The following is a 17,698-nucleotide window of genomic DNA, read 5'->3' as shown; positions in this document are numbered from 1 at the left end:
GTAAACTTGAGCACCAAATGCACACACTTTTTTTCTGCCTTTCTGTTTGTGTTCTTTTGTTGTCATTATATTTACAAACATTAGCCTACTAATCCTCCTAAAGCTTCAAAACTTTTCATTCAGTCTTTAAGAAGGCGCTGGCTAAAAATGACTTTTGACCAAATTAAGAACAATATGTGACAGTAACACACATTTCAGGAATCAAAAATTGGATTGTCCATCACCCCTCTACAATGATATAGTCTTATGCACCAAAGTGCTCTTGAAACAAAAAAATATATATGTGTGTGAAACAATTTGTGCTCATCCATTGCACAATTACAGATTTTCCCAAGAGGCTTGGTAGTTACTAGCTATTTCTCCCAGCTGTTACGGCATGTGGTACAGCATCACATGAAACATCTCATTGATTTTGTGCAACCAAAGAGTGTGACTTAATTCCAGTTCTTTTCATGAAAATTTGATTCTCATTTATTGTACTAAAATAGTTAGAAAACCATACTCGTTATTGAAAGTAAAATAAGGTCAGCAATGGGGAGGACAGGAATAATTTACTGTCAGGTATTTCTTTAACATTTGGATAACTTGTTAATACTGACCATAAATTACAGTTTTGCTTCATCAATTACACTTTAAAGTAACTGAACGCACAAGTCCCTTAAATATAATTGAAGAAGTGTAGAAACTTGTGTAAAAAAGAGAAAAATTTGCAGTTAAGAAATTAAACCATAAGACAACTTGCTTGATGTGCCAAATAAAACACTATACGAGGGCAAATCACATTTTTCAAGAAGGAAAAAAGTTTTTTATGTTGTAAATGTTGCAATGCCCCTATTAAAAAACTATCACCTTCAAACCATTAAAATGAAATGTACATCTTTTGTATTTGTGACATTCTGTTTTACTTATATTTAGCTCATGTAACAGTTCACCATCTTCTTTTTGGTTTGCATCTGTCAGCTTCCTTACTCCACTAGTCATGGTCCTGAATTAACAGATTTTGTCATTTGATTGTATTGTTTCCTATAGTCTTTACATTATTAATTTGGAATTGATATTGTCTCTCTTTTTCCCCATGTGCTGAAGATCTCTTTCTTTGAGCACAACCTTGGAGGGGCCTAAGGTAAAACACTTAAGAAAATGTCCATAATTGTCAACAGAGTTACAGGCATTTCTCAGTTCCCTTTCTAAAGTCAGTGGGTTACAGTATTTTACTGGAAACAGAATTGGTTAAGAGTTGAGGAAATGATTATACTCTGGCAGAAATATCTACTTTTCATGAGATTAGCAAGCTTCACAGAGCAGTGTCATTGGAGCCCATTCTCACAAAATTAGTGAAAATCTTAAATATTTTGCTGCAGGTGCACACTTCTTAAATTTAAGCTGTCGTGAAAAACAGCTTTAGTCAACTGCTAATATTTTATCTTAGCGATACACTAATACTGTCCATTAGCCTAAGGTGAAATTTGACAGGCTTGAAATTATCAGCACACTGTAAAAGTTTTATAGTACTTTTGATGCCGGTGGTTAAGTGAGTTGTGGAGAAAAATATAGGAGTTTGTTATAAACCATTTATACTTCAATACAAACATCTCGACTGAATTGCTCTTTAAGATTGTTGATGAGTTGAAGCAAAGATGAGGAGGAAGAGCAAATTGAACAAGTGAAGTGAGAACTACTTGTGAGTGACTGAATTAGATAGCTGCTGTATTGCAATGAGAGCACTCCTGGTGAGTGGAATAGGGCAGTGTGTCATGTGATTTTTGTATTCAGACCTCCTTCCGGCGCAGTGGTTAGCACACTGGACTCGTATTCGGGAGGACGACGGTTCAATCCCGTCTCCGGCCATCCTGATTTAGGTTTTCCGTGATTTCCCTAAATCGTTTCAGGCAAATGCCGGGATGGTTCCTTTGAAAGGGCACGGCCGATTTCCTTCCCAATCCTTCCCTCACCCGAGCTTGCGCTCCGTCTCTAATGACCTCGTTGTCGACGGGACGTTAAACACTAACCACCACCACCTCCTTCCGGCCATCACCTTGACTGTCTGCAGTAGGATGGGCAAGACGTACTATATGAAGGCATCTGATTGTGGTCAAATGATGGATGCTTGTTACATGCAAGTGCGCACGCAGAAACTGAAATGCAGAAATGAAATTAAATTAGAATGCAAACGTTTATTGCGATATTCTCATGTTACAACCTAGAATGGCCACAGACTATAATTTGTCTGGGTGTAACATCAATCTAAGGGAAAAAGAAGTAAATTTTCCCTCCAGCTTAGTCAGACCTTAATATGAAACATAATTTCTTTACTTCAAAACATATGCTTAATTACCGACATGCATAGATATGTGATTTGCTCAAAGCAACTATTTATTTTGGTTTCGTTACATTTTTCTGAGCATTTCTCTCTCTCCCTGACAGTTGCTGATTGTTGTTTACAAGTCTTCCACAGGTTGGCACCCTGGAACTGCATGTGCATTAAAAAAAACCTCTAGAATTGAAATGTGCTCAAAGTATTAGTTTTTAACTCAAGATGGTTGAGCTGTAGCATTCTTGTCGTAAGTATGTAGAAATTAAAAATGTTAACATGACACGTGAAGCACTTGTAGTGATAAATGCTGAAAATCAAAAAGAATTTAGTTCATAAATGTTGCACATACTTGTTTGGTTGCTATGGACCAGTGTGCACAATTAATATTCACAATTAAACAACCGTAGAAAGAGATTAGTTCACAAAAGCTGAATGAGTGAGGTGGGGATGAGAGACTAAACTTTGATGATAAAGAACAATACCAGAAAGTCCAAATGCCCTCATAAAGTTGTAATCATCACAGTAACTAATAATCCTTACAGCAGTTTGTAGGGCATTCCAGTAGAGACTAACCAGTTTCCAGGAGTGCGCCACGAGGATGATATCAACAGTCATCATATGGTGAACTATATAATGTTGGGGCTCCCAGCCATTGCTTAATAAATGCATTCTGAACTCTGTGGCAGGACCAGGGGAGTCACTGTTAGCACTGCCTATACAGTGTTGCCAGGTATCACAACCTCTTTTGACTTGATAATGTTTATATGTTAATGAGGAATTAATTCCATTATCCAGATGAGATGTAAGGCATACCCCCTTCCCAGTTAGTTGGTACAGCCAAATATGTCAGAGACCGTTACAACGAACTAGACAGGGGAGTTCAGCTGGATGTCTTGCCAATTGCTTCTGCCGGAGGAGGCTGCATCTCCACGTCTGGTGTTGGCAGGGATGTAGGAGTTGCCTTGTCCATCTCCACCTCCGAAGATAGCATGTGTCAAGAGCATCAAAACCTGGATGGTGGGAGCAGTGAGCAATTCACCGAATATCATGCCATCATGTACCTCAGCATTGTCATTCTTGTAAATGGCCATCAGACAGAATGGGAATGTGCCAAAAGTGATACTGGGCTGGGGCCAGTATTGGAGGAAGCCAGGTTGTTAGTTCAGTGGGTGGAAGGCGAGGCTGGAGCTTATTTGCATATCGCATCAAGCATGCCCCATTTGCTGCCCAGACTAGCTGTGATGATACCCAAAACCCACACTGTATATTTTTCAATTACATCTTAGACAGTGCCAGATATCTATAGAGTTTTGATTTTTTTTATTAACAATTAACAGATGCAGAGAATCTTTATACAGGATGGAGCAACTGCTCCTAAAACCAACCAAAGTATGGCCCATGTCATCAACGATTTAACATTGTGAGATTTTTGTTCATGGGCACACCAAAAATCAAACTGTTTGCTGACAATCCTTGCACAATAGATGATCTTAAACAGAACATTACTAGAGAAATTAACATCATTACGCCTATGGAATTGCAGTGTGTGGGTAGTAATGTCATCACACGAAGTCTGCAATCCCTGGATGCCCATGGCCACCACTTCCAGCACATCTTATAAACAGGTAACTACATGATTTTTAACAATAGTATTATTTATTCTTTTTTAGTTACTTCATTGTTGCTTGAATCTAGGGCATGAGGCGTACCGGTTTCATGTGGGACACGCCGTATGTGCCATGGCATAGTTTGAGTCCATCACTAGGGGCAGGCATATCAGGACATTGTGATTCACACATTTTGTGTCCTTGAATTCACTAAATGTGCTCAAGTTGTGATGGTTTAATGATAATTTCATACTAAATATCAGATAAAAGCTCTAATTAGTAACAACCCATGCATGATATAACACATTCTGGAAGACTGAGTGCTTACGTGTCGTGAAGAAAACAGGTTAGCTGGGACCCTCAGCAGAGAATGTTGGGAGCCTGTATAGGAATCATTTCTTGGGAGTTTGAAGATGTCAAAGACACGTGCAAGCAGAGAACTGCAGATACCTCAGTCAACTGTGTGGCACATTCTACAGAAACATCTGTCTCTAAAACCATATTGGCTGCAGTTGTTAAATGTCTGACTACTTGGATCAATAAGCTTCATTCCGATTTCGATGACTTGGCGTGGTTACTGGAGCAAGATCATTGTTCAGTGACAAGCCACATTTCATGTGTCTGGAAATGTTGTCATAATGTGCATGTTTCGGGCACGTGAGATTGAGGAACACATTTGTAATTCATCTAAAATTAACATATTTTGTAGCACGCTCTCTTCAAAAATTAATGGACCTATATTCCGACGTAACTGTCGTAAAGGAGTGTGGCTGTAATATAAGTTAAATGCTTATTAGACACTACAATTGTGAAGCCATAGTCACAATACATAAAATTTTTCTTGAAGAAAAAAATGGGGGGATTACATTACTGGTTTCAGTGAACCCTGTGTCATCATTTTCAAATGTGAAACATCAGTTGGAGAATATATATGGTCATAATTTCCAGTATTTATTCACCAACAGATGTTTTTGAAAATGATGAACAGCACTTTGAAATTGGTAACATAACCCCCCCCCCCCTTTTTTTTAAGAAAAATTTTATGTACTGTGACTACAGCTTCACTACTGTAGTGTCAAATAAATATTTAGTTCATGGACCATTTTTCCTTTAGGGGAAAGCTGTGACTGGCTTTGTGTACCTGGATATCGTGCAACAATGGCTTATGCCACAACCGCAGGAAGACTGAGAGCACTAAAGACTTCAATTTGCAGCAAAATGTTTCTCCATCACACTTTCTTTCAGATATTTGTGATTAAGTCAATGCTGACCTGGTTGAGCATTGGACTGGATGTGCTTCCAATTGTGGCTCTGTCACTGGCTAACTCAATATTATTGCTTCTTAAGGACTGCTGGGACACTAGCCATGCCAAAAGGAGGTAATTGTAGCATGTGGGATAAATTTCTCCTAATAATTGGCTTTTCTCAGAAATTACTAATTCTGTAACATTAGTTGGTAGAGAAAGTTCACAGCTTTTACATTTTTATTCATCTGGTGTAAGCCGTCTGTACTGAAGATCATGTTTCCCTTCCTCTAATGCCACTTAATTTGGAAGAGTTATATTCACTGATATCAACTATGTCATATTGAGATATGTAGTCTAAGAGTTTGACTTCCATACTGATATTTGCCATGTCACAAACGGTGCCCATATTGAACACCTCTATTTGGAGAGAGATGCCCTATCCGCACATATGTGCGTATTTTCTTTATTTCTTGTAGTTTTTATATAATTATCATCTGAAACCTCAGACATATTTATGAATATCCCTGTAGTTCAATTGATCAGAATTTAATGTTTTTGGAGTCTATGCAGTGGGATGATCTGTATCATTAGGATTTTGTGTGATAAAAAATGCACCAGTGCCATACTGTGAGGCATCAGTAGTGAAGACCAGGGTTTACTGGAGAGAAACACGGCCAGACACTGGGCACGGTGAAGGCTGCACTTCAAGCAGTCAAAAGCCTGTTGGCAAGTAGTGGTCCAGTTGATAGTGCATTTTTTTCTCAGGAGCTTGAAAGGTTTTGTATCTTCCTTATGCATGTGGGATAAATTTCTCCTAATAATTGGCTTTTCTCAGAAATTACTAATTCTGTAACATTAGTTGGTAGAAAAAGTTCACAGCTTTTACATTTTTATTCATCTGGTGTAAGCCGTCTGTACTGAAGATGTGTACCAGATAGTCAACCTTAGGTTTGATATGCTTCCTTTGTTTCACCAGTAATGAGGATGTCATCTAGCTAGTAGTGATGTCATCTAGCTAGTAGTGAAGCACAGACTTTGTAGATAAGCTGTTCCAGATAACTATGAAAGACTGCTGGGACACTAGCCATGCCAAAAGGAGGTAATTGTAGCAATAGAGGCTGAATGGAGAATTGATTACTGGGAAATTGAATCCAAAGTGTTTTATTCCTATTAGTTCTCACATAATATCTTGGGGACAAGGAATGGAGTAAGTCTCAATAACTGACTGAGCACTGACAACTGTTTAAAATCTTCGCAGGCATGAATTCTGCCATCAGGCTTCCAGAGAAATACCAATAGAAATATACTTGTAGTAATGTGTGTCAATGTGTCTAATGTTTAAAGACAGTCCATTTCACAAAGTGCGATAGGAATTGGGTAGGTGAGAAGGAATCGTGGAGTAGCTAATGGTTTCACATCAGTGTGATGTGGTGCAACCAAGCCTGCTGCCAAAGAGGGATGAAGTAAGTAATGTGCAAATTTCTAAAAATTCTAAAGTTTCTGGGTCAGCAAAGGGCTAAGATAGAGCAGTAGTTAATTGGAGTCATATTTTGGTTAGTTCATCTCAGCCCAGTCATTAACAAGACTGGCAAGTCAGCCCTACTTAGATTGTTTGCCGCTTGTGTGAGGTATCTGTAAAACCAAGAAAATGTAAATATGTTAATAATTAATTTACAGAATTGACTTGCCTTCTGGTGGGGATGTAGGGAGAAGTTTCAAGAAGTGCTGCCAGGTAAGCTGCTTGCTCACAGACATCATAACTGGTTTTGTAAATCAATGTGATAAGTTATAAACTTATTAGCAGAGATAGCTCTTACAATAACTGCAGTTGTCACACATATCTATACTCATCTAGAGTTTAAAACAACTTTACTGCCATAGTGGCATACGTATGTAAACATAAAATCTCCTAATATCGCACAGAACATTTGTCAATATGGGTTGATATGAGACTGTCCAGTTTAAACTCTGCTGTAGATGAGGAATTCAATTTTTTTCTAAACATCATGATGATTCCAGTTTTCATTTACAACAGGTCAGCAGCATTTATAGCAAAAAAAAATAAATAAAAATAAAAAAGAAGCTAACATTTGGGATCAAAATATCTTTTGCTAGAAAGAGAGAATTTTATTCAATGCAAAAAAATGTTAGCTTGAATTAAGACAAAAATGCACTTTGAGTAGTATCGCAAAGTTCTTCAGCATATCATGGAAAAGGCAAACTGTGTACTGTATACAAAAAATTCAGATTTCCAAGAACAAGGGAAGCACACTTGGAGCGTTATTAGATGCAACAAAATCGGACAAGATAAATGGTAATGTACTCCCAGATGGCAGGGAGACATGCGATATGAAATTAAACCATTAGCTACTAAATTCAATGATTTCTTCCTAACTGTTGCCGAGAACATGTGGACAAATAATCATCCATCAAAAACACATACAATACATTTAATTAGACAAGTAATGCATATTCTACCACCAGAGATCAGTTTTTCCAACTCTTCTTTTAGAAACATCAGAAAAATCATTCACTTATTTCTGGTTATGATGGTATCTCGGCCAAAACACTAAAATCTATACTTGTATACTTTCACTCCATTCTGACATAGCATAATCTTATGGAGGTGAAAAAGTATTTACTTGTAATACTAAGTGAATATCCCAAGGCATGGAATGGGATCTAGTTGCATGTTGCCTATCTAACAGCTTTCAGACGTAATAAAAATTTGATTTTCAGTATTTCATAAAATTAATGACCAAATTAAAAAAATCTTTAATGTTGACGTAGCCTAATCATTAAGAGGTATAAACTTGTGTGAAAGGTTCAACATGCTAAGACAAGTATTATAGTTATAAACTTGTCTATGTCCCGAGACAGCACAACTCCCTGTGCACAAATACCTGGACTATATTCATCCAATATATGAGAATGAGAGCACCTTGTGACTTGTAACAGACTTTACACATAATTTCAAATCTTTGCAAAACTTTTTCTTGCTGCCAAACTGCACAAAATGATAAAAGGAAAAAGGTGTATTGCTTACTACACTTCTGCTGTTCATGAAGAAAAACTACTGCATGTTTTAATTTGTTACTTTTTTTACTACTAACTCTATTCGCAACACAATTTGCAGACAATGTCCACATACATTAGTGAATGTACCTGAAAAATTACACACAATTAAGGACACTAGTCACCCCACCCATGGCTCGTGAGTCACAAGCAGCTCTCTGGCCCCTTAAGTGTGGCTCTTCCACAAAATACCAAGTGTGGGTATGCCCATACATTTCCAGAAAGATAAAATGTCAATGCATGTCATCAAGTCTATTTTTGCATTGTGTTATACAAGGTTTTACTTCCGAGCACATGTCCTTTTAGGAAAGATTAGAATTTGTTGTTAAAATTCATATCCCTATGACTGTTAATTGCAGCTGTCTGAAGTGCTTTGCCTCCCCTCCAAGGTTATCCCATCATTGACACTTTCCCCTCTACTCACTATCATTCTGCACATTTAGAAGCCAAAAAATTTCAAATGGTGTGTACACGCAGGGGAGAGACATGATTCATGCACGAGTTAAATGGGCCAGTCAGCCAGCAGTGTTATTGCACATAATTAGTGCTAGTCATGTCCACAAATCATGCGCAGGCCACAAAAGTACCTATCAAAGCATAAAGTTACTTGTATTTTTCCAACCAGCTGCAAATACAACCACTATTTTGTCATCAATTTACAAATTGTAGTTATTTTGTGTTGGTGGCTTTGTATTATAAAACGAAACATTATTTCAGGTGCTCTATTTAAGATGTCTACAAAGAAGAAAAGGAAAACAGTGAATTTAAAGTTTAATAGACTGAGAATTTTGCATTTATTCAAAACTTAAAAGGCCTGACCTGTCATATTTGCTAAGAAAAACTGGCTCATGGCAAGAACTCAAATTTGGAGATACACTTTACAGCTAAACAAGTGTAGTTTAGTAATAAATACCCTGCTGGTGACTCAAGGAAAAATGCAGTGGAGTATCTTCTGAAGAGTCAGGAAAAATTTAGTTCTGGATTTAATTGTTGGATGCAATCTTCCATCAACATTGACATTATAAATTTGGTGGTTTTAAAAAGAGAATGCAAAGAGACAAAAACTATATACAAATGAAGAATTATTTCAGGATTTTAAGACTACAGTTCGTATTCTAAAAAAACATTGAGTTACCATTGTCTACTACTAAAACAGTGAAAGAAAGAACTGTCAGAATATCTTCAAATATAATCATCCAGCAAGTAGATCTTCTTCAACTGATTTAAGCTTTACAAAAGCAGATGATGATGACCCTTGTGACATAAATTATACTTTCTGTACAGTTTATTTGATTTACAGGTCCTAAAGAAGAAAATTTAAGACTTACCACTCAAATGTCAATGCATAGAGAAGACATAGCAAATGCTGTAATTGAGTGTATTGAGTGACGACATATTTCACTTGATGAAATTGTTTCGATTTCAACAGATTGGGTGAAAAATATGACTGGCATAAGAAATAGATTTGTTGCTGCTTTGAAAGAGAAAATTAATCAAAAGATACTTACATACCATTGCATCATTCATCAAAGAGCTGTTTGCGTGCATTTCCAGGAGAAACTTGCAGTTTTACTGGTGTGGAACTGGTGATAAAGGTTATCAACTCCATATAACTTAAGCTCTTAATGATTGCCAATTTAAAGAATTTTTAGATTAGTGTGTTCATTCTACACAGGCGACTTATCATTTGATGCATCTGCATAATGCTTGCCTATCGATCCAACCGGTAACATATCTAGCAGGACCCCTCTGAATTGGTTTGATGTCTTCTCTTAATCTGGAGTGGTGGGAATTCCAACTACTCAAGAGTGAGTTGCACTAGTGTACTATACACTGTCTCCTATATATATATATGAGCTACATTTTCCCAAAATTCTTCCAATAAAACTAAGTCAATCATTCACCTTCCCTAATACCAACTTGATGTGCTCATTCCATTTCATACCACTTTGCAACATTGTGTCTAGATATTTAATAGATGTTACTGTGTCAAGCAGCATATTACTAATGTTGTTTTTGAATGTTAGAGGATTGTTTCTTTTATTCATCTACATTAACTTACATTTGTCCACATTTAGAGCAAGCTGCCATTCATAACACCAGCGAGGAATTCTATCCGAGTCATCATGTATCCTCTTGTAGTCACTTTACAATGACACCTTCCATTACACAACAATGTCATCAACAACTGGGCATAAATTGCTGCTCACCCTGTCTGTTGGACCATTTATGTATATAGAGAATAAGAACAATCCTATCACAAGCCCTGAAGCACTCCTGATAACACCCTTGTTTTTAATGAACATTAATTGTAGAGAACAATGTACTGGTTCTGTTACATTAAAAAAATTTTAAAATTTAATTTTATAAATAAATAATATTATTTAGAATAATACTGAATTTTATATAACATGCTTGTTGTTTGCTCAAGACTCAACACTTTAAGTACAATTTATTAAGTTAATTTCATGGGGCTTTGTGGGCTGAAAGATGATGCAGTGTCAAGTATTGAGAAAGACATATTGAGGCAGTTTGGACATACAGAGAGGATGAATGACAGTAGATAGACAAAACAAAATATTTCAGATGACTGTGGATGGCAGACTTGGAAGGCGTTGACCTATAAGTGACTATGTGCGTGTCGTGAGGCAAATACCCAAACTCTATGCATCCATTACTTGAGAATGAGAGTACTTATTCACAAGCAACAAACTTTACGCATAATTTCAAACCTTCTTGAAACTTTTTCTTGCTGACACCCCCACAAAATGATGAAGGTATAAAGTTCATCGTTTACTACATTTTCGCTGTTCATGTGGTAAAGGTGCCACATCAGACAAGACATTTTAGTTTATTTCTCCTTTATTACTAACTGTATTCATAACACATTTTCTGGACAGTGTCCACATATATCACTGGATGTACCTGTAAAACCATGTAATTGTATGACGCATGGTTCATGAGATATGTCATCATAAACATTAGGGTGCATGGAAAAACTAGCTTCTGGTTAAAACGGAGTCCAAATTATCCAGATTATACTAATCCAGTGTTTGATAATGAGAGCACTCAGCAACTTACAACAAATTTTAAATGTAATTTCAAATCATTTCTAAAGTTTTTCTTGCTTATATGCTTAATCTCAAATATTAATACATTAACTCATTTGCAACGTACTCAGAAGCTTCAAACATGTTTTATACATGGGAATTCATCTTTAAAAAACTGAAAGTTTAGTGCAAATATACATGGGTACTCCTAATGGTACTTGTAGTTAATACCAAGAGTGAATTTAGGATACACTCTGCAATTCACAACCACAATATCAGAAGCAGGATTAATTCCCATGTAGACTACGCAGCCCTCTCTAGGGTTCAAATTGGAGTTTTGTATTATTATGCAAAACTCTATTTACAGGTTACCAGTGGACACCAAGCAGGAAACTGAACTTCCCCAAATATTTAAAAAGAAAGTAAAGGAGTACCTCATTAACCACTCCTCAATTTATCAGAATACTTGGATGCAAGAATATTTGTATTAGACAGGTCGTGACCTTGCCAGTGTATAGATACTGGTAGTTATCTCTGGTCTGTGTGAAGTTACATAAATGATTTATTTTAAGTATCAAGCAAAACACTAGTTGAATAGTATAAGAGGATGAACAGTAATTTTTCAAAGTAGTCAGCTTTCTCCTAACTTCCATATATAATAAAATCTGCAAGTCATTACCACAATTATTACTTTGAGAAGATTAGCACTAAACAAAATTTGTTGTTAGTAAACTTTACAGAAGTAGCTGCAGCAGTTGGTTGCTTCCAGTGGTTACTTCCACCTGCTAATGTATAACTTGATTCCTTCTACATACCTGCACTCTCCTTCATGATGGAACTCATGGAAAATGATGTGTGAATGAATAATTATTAATTAAACTGAAGGGTGGTGCATTTACTGACAGTTTTCCATTTTTCTTTGCAGTATGTCTCCAAAAATTCTCTTTAAAGACTGAGGTGAAATTTAGCCTTTGAACCATATTTTCCAGTTTTTAATGAATGAAACCGGTTTACTGTTTACGAGGTGCTATCCAAAATTTCAGGACTGGTGCTGCCGTCTGTTGAAAACCTTACCTTTGGATCACCCTCGAAGTAGTTCCCGTCTGCACATACACACCGGTCCCAGCACTTCTGCCACTGGTCATATGTTTTCTGGAATTCCTGCTCTTTGAGGGTGTTTATCACCACCAGCGATGGTTCTTGAATCCTCTCTAGTGTCGAACCGATGACCTTTCAAGTTGAGTTTCAGTTTTGGGAATAGCGCGAAGTCGCAAGGTGCCAAATCTGGTGAGTACGGTGTGTGGGGTACAACCGCCATGTTGTTTTTTGCCAAAAAGGTCCTGGTGAGCAAGGACATGTGACAGGGCGCATTGTCATGATGCAGCAGCCAGTTTCCTTGATGCCAAAGTTCGGGCCGTTGCCGCTGCACGCTTTCACAGAGCCATCGCAAAACGTCACAGTAGTATGTGGAATTGACTGGTTGGGTGGGACAAATTCTTTGTGCACTATTCCCTTGGTATCAAAGAAAACGGTGATCATGCTCTTCACTTTGCTCTTCATCTGTCTCACTTTTTTTGGGTGTTGGAGATCTCAGGCTCTTATACTCAAACACGCATGTACGGCTCATGCTCTGTACCCTAAACACTTGTTGAATCATTGCAAGGGTCTCCATAGCACTTTTCGTGAGATTCGCATAGAATTTGACACACATGCGCTGTTCTGTTCACGGATCCGTCGTAAAATTGCCACACACCAAACACAGAGTATTACGGAAATCACTGTGGACATGCATCAATGTCCTCCCAGCTGAATGCCACTGCGTACATTGACTCATCAGATATGCAGCTCTCGCCACCCAGTGTTGCAAAGATGATCTACTACTACTACTACTACTACTGCTATTACTTTCCAGATGGCAGCACCAGTCCTGAAAATTTAGGATTCCACCTCGTATATGCATCCACAATGTGTTTTGAAGGTTTAAACCTCCATCATCAGGTGGATCTACAAGTTTTAATGATATGTGTCTATTTCTACATTCTGCAAACCACCATAAAGTGCATGGCAGAGGGTACGTCCCGTCGTTCCATTCACATATGGAGCATAGGAAGAACAATTTGTTTGAATGCCTCTGTGTGTGCAGTAATTATGCTAATCGTATCCTCACAATCCCTACGTGAATTATAAATAGGAGTTTGTAGTATATTCCTAGAGTCGTCATTTAAAGCCGATTCTTGAAACTTTATTAATAAGCTTCCTCAGAATAGTTTACATCTATCTTTTAAGAGTCTTTCAGTTCATTTCCTCCAATGTCTCTGTGACACTCTCCCATGGATCAATCAACTCTGTGACCATTCATACTGCCCTTCTCTGTTTACTTTCAGTATCTGTTATAGTCTGATTGCACTTCCAAGTATTCTGCCAATAAACTGAAGTCTACTACCTGCTTTATCCACGACTGAGGCAATGCGATCATTGCATTTCATACCCCCTGAAAAGTATTACTCCTAGGTATTTGCATGAGTTGGCCGATTCCAACAATGACTCGTTGATGTTATAGTCATACGATATAACTTTTTTTTCGTTCTGTAATGTGCACAGTTTTACATTTCTGAGCATTTAAAGTAAGTTGCCAACTTTAAACCACTTTGATATAGTATCAAGTTCTGACTGAATATTTATGCAGCTTCTTTCAGACATTACTTCATTATATGTAAATACATCATCTGCAAGAAGTCAGAGGTTGCTATTAATCCTGTCCGCAGTGTCATTAATGTACAACATGAACAGCAGGGGTACCAAAAACTTCCCTGGGGTACACCTGAAGTTACTTCTACATCTGACGATGACTCTCCATCCAAAATAACATGCTGTGTCCTCCCTACCAAACAAGTCCTCAATCCAGTCATAAATTTCATTTGATCCCCATATGACTGACAAAAAGCAGAGGTGTTGTGTTCGGAAATCAAGAAATACTGCATCTACCTGAATGCCTTGATCCAAAGCTTTCAGTATGTTATGTGAGAAAACTGTGAGTTGGGTTTCACATGATCAATGTTTATGTAATCCACGCTGGTTGGTGTTGAGGTGGTCATTATGTTCAAGACACCTCATTATGTTTGAGCTCAGAATATGTTCTAAGATCCTACAACAAATCGTTGTCAAGGATATTGGATGGTAGTTTTGTGGATAACTTCCACTAACCTTCTTGTAGACAGGTATGACCTGTGCTTTTTTTCCCCAGAACTGGGCACGGTCTTTTGTTCAAGGAATCTATGATGGGTTATAATTATAAGAGGGGCTAACTCAACCACAAATTCAGTACAGAATCTGACAGAGATCCAATTGGCCCTTGAGCTTTGTTTAATTTTAACAGTCTCAGCTGTTTCTCAACACCACTGGCACTAATACTTATTTCATTCACCTTTTCTGTGTTATAAGGATCAAACTGAGGCGACTCTTCTGAATTTTCCTTTGTAATGGAACATTTGAAAATGGTGTTAATCATTTCACCTTCTGATTTGCTACCTTCAATTTCGGTTCCTTTCTCATTCGCTAAAGACTGGACACTAACTTTGGCACAACTAACAGCCTTTATATATGACCAGAATATCTTTGGGTTCTGTGAAAGTTCATTTGACAATATTCTGCTGCAGTAATTATTGAAAGCATAATGCATTGCTGTCTTGACAGACAGACAAGTTTCATTCAGCATTTCTCTATCTACAGCCCTATGCTTTGTTTTGCACCTGTCGTTGTGGTCTTCAGTCCTGAGACTGGTTTGATGCAGCTTTCCATGCTACTCTATCATGTGCAAGCTTCTTCATCTCCCAGTACCTACTGCAACCTACATCCTTCTGAATCTACTTAGTGTATTCATCTCTTGGTCTCCCTCTACGATTTTTATCCTCCACGCTGCCTCCATTACTAAATTGGTGATCCCTTGATGCCTCAGAAGATGTCCTACCAACCGATCCCTTCTTCTAGTCAAGTTGTGCCACGAACTCCTCCTCTCCCCAATTCTATTCAATACCTCCTCATTAGTTATGTGATCTACCCAACTAATCTTCAGCATTCTTCTGTAGCACCACATTTCGAAAGCTTCTATTCTCTTCTTGTCCAAACTATTTATCGTCCATGTTTCACCTCCATACATGGCCACACTCCATACAAATACTTTCAGAAACGACTTCCTGATGCTTAAATCAATACTTGATGTTAACAAATTTCTCTTCTTCAGAAACGCTTTCCTTCCCATTGCCAGTCTACATTTTATATCCTCTCTACTTCGACAATCATCAGTTATTTTGCTCCCCAAATAGCTAAACTCCTTTACTACTTTAAATGTCTCATTTCCTAATCTAATTCCCTCAGCATCACCCGACTTAATTCGACTGCATTCCATTATCCTCGTTTTGCTTCTGTTGATGTTCATCTTATATCCCCCTTTCAAGACACTGTCCATTCCATTCAACTGCTCTTCCAAGTCCTTTGCTGTCTCTGACAGAATTACAATGTCATTGGCGAACCTCAAAGTTTTTATTTCTTCTCCATGGATTTTAATGCCTACTCCGAACTTTTCTTTTGTTTCCTTTACTGCTTGCTCAATATGCAGATTGAATAGCATCGGGGAGAGGCTACAACTCTGTCTCACTCCGTTCCCAACCACTGCTTCCCTTTCATGTCCCTCGAGTCTTATAACTGCCATCGGCTTTCTGTACAAATTGTAAATAGCCTTTTGTTCCCTGCATTTTACCCCTGCCACCTTCAGAATTTGAAAGAGAGTATTCCAATCAACATTGTCAAAAGCTTTCTCTAAGTCTACAAATGCTAGAAACGTAGGTTTGCCTTTCCTCAATCTTTCTTATAAGATAAGTCGTAGGGTCAGTATTGCCTCACGTGTTCCAACATTTCTACGGAATCCAAACTGATCTTCCCCAAGTTCAGCTTCTACCAGTTTTTCCATTCGTCTGTAAAGAATTCGCGTTAGTATTTTGCAGCTGTGACTTGTTAAACTGATAGTTCGGTGATTTTCACATCTGTCAACACCTGCTTTCTTTGGGATTGGAATTATTATATTCTTCTTGAAGTCTGAGGGAATTTCGCCTGTCTCATGCATCTTGCTCACCAGATGGTAGAGTTTTGTCAGGACTGGCTCTCCCAAGGCTGTCAGTAGTTCTAATGGAATGTTGTATACTCCTGGGGCCTTGTTTCGACTTAGGTCTTTCAGTGCTCTGTCAAACTCTTCATGCGGTATCATATCTCCCATTTCATCTTCATCTACATCCTCTTCCATTTCTGTAATATTGTCCTCAAGAACATCGCCCTTGTATAGACCCTCTAAATACTCCTTCCACCATTCTGCTTTCCCTTCTTTGCTTAGAACTGGGTTTCCATCTGGGCTCTTGATATTCATACAATTTTCCTGTAGGCATTATCTATCTTACCCCTCGTGAGATAAGCCTCTACATCCTTACATTTGTCCTCTAGCCGTCCCTGCTTAGCCATTTTGCACTGCCTGTCGGTCTCATTTTTGAGACGTTTGTATTCCTTTTTGCCTGCTTCATTTATTGCATTTTTGTATTTTCTCCTTTCATCAATTAAGTTCAGTATCTCTTTGTTACCCAAGGATTTCTACTAGCCCTCGTCTTTTTACCTACTTGATCCTCTACTGCCTTCACTATTTCATCCCTCAAAGCTACCCTTTCTTCTTCTACTGTATTTCTTTCCCCCATTCCTGTCAATTGTCCCCTTATGCTCTCCCTGAAACTCTGTACAACCTCTGGTTTAGTCAGTTTATCCAGGTCCCATCTTTTTAAATTCCCACCTTTTACACCTATTATGCAGTAATCTTTGTTCCTTTACAAGTTTCTTTACTGTATACCATGGAGGATCCCTTCCATTATGAACTGTTCTATTGGGTACATATCTATTCATCACATGGTCAACTATTCTTTTAAACTTGAGCCATAGTTCCTCTACAGGCACCTGCCCTGTGCTGAAAGTTTCAAGTTCCTCATTGAGATATGTCACTACTGATTTTTTATCTAGCCTAGTTTACTGAACATATATATCTTTCTGCTTGGTTTAGTTGTCGTTTCTACTTTGGCAATCATTGTTGCCACAACTGCATCATGATCTCTGTTATAAGTTTTGATGTTGATGTCCTGAAAGAGGTTAGGTCTATTTGTTGCCGTTAAACCCAATATATTTCTATCATGAGTGGGGTTCCTAACCAACTGTCCTAGGTAATTTTCAGAGAAGGAATTTAGTAATGTTCCACAGAATGTCTTATGACCTCCACCACTAACAAAACTTTAACTGTCCCTATTAAGTGTTGTATGATGATTACAGTACGATTGGGGAACGTACGACCAAGTGAATAGAGATTTTCTCTCAAGTTCT

The sequence above is a fragment of the Schistocerca americana genome, chromosome 4, assembly GCF_021461395.2.
Source record: "Schistocerca americana isolate TAMUIC-IGC-003095 chromosome 4, iqSchAmer2.1, whole genome shotgun sequence".
Taxonomy (NCBI): domain Eukaryota; kingdom Metazoa; phylum Arthropoda; class Insecta; order Orthoptera; family Acrididae; genus Schistocerca; species Schistocerca americana.
This window is presented reverse-complemented; position numbering follows the sequence as displayed.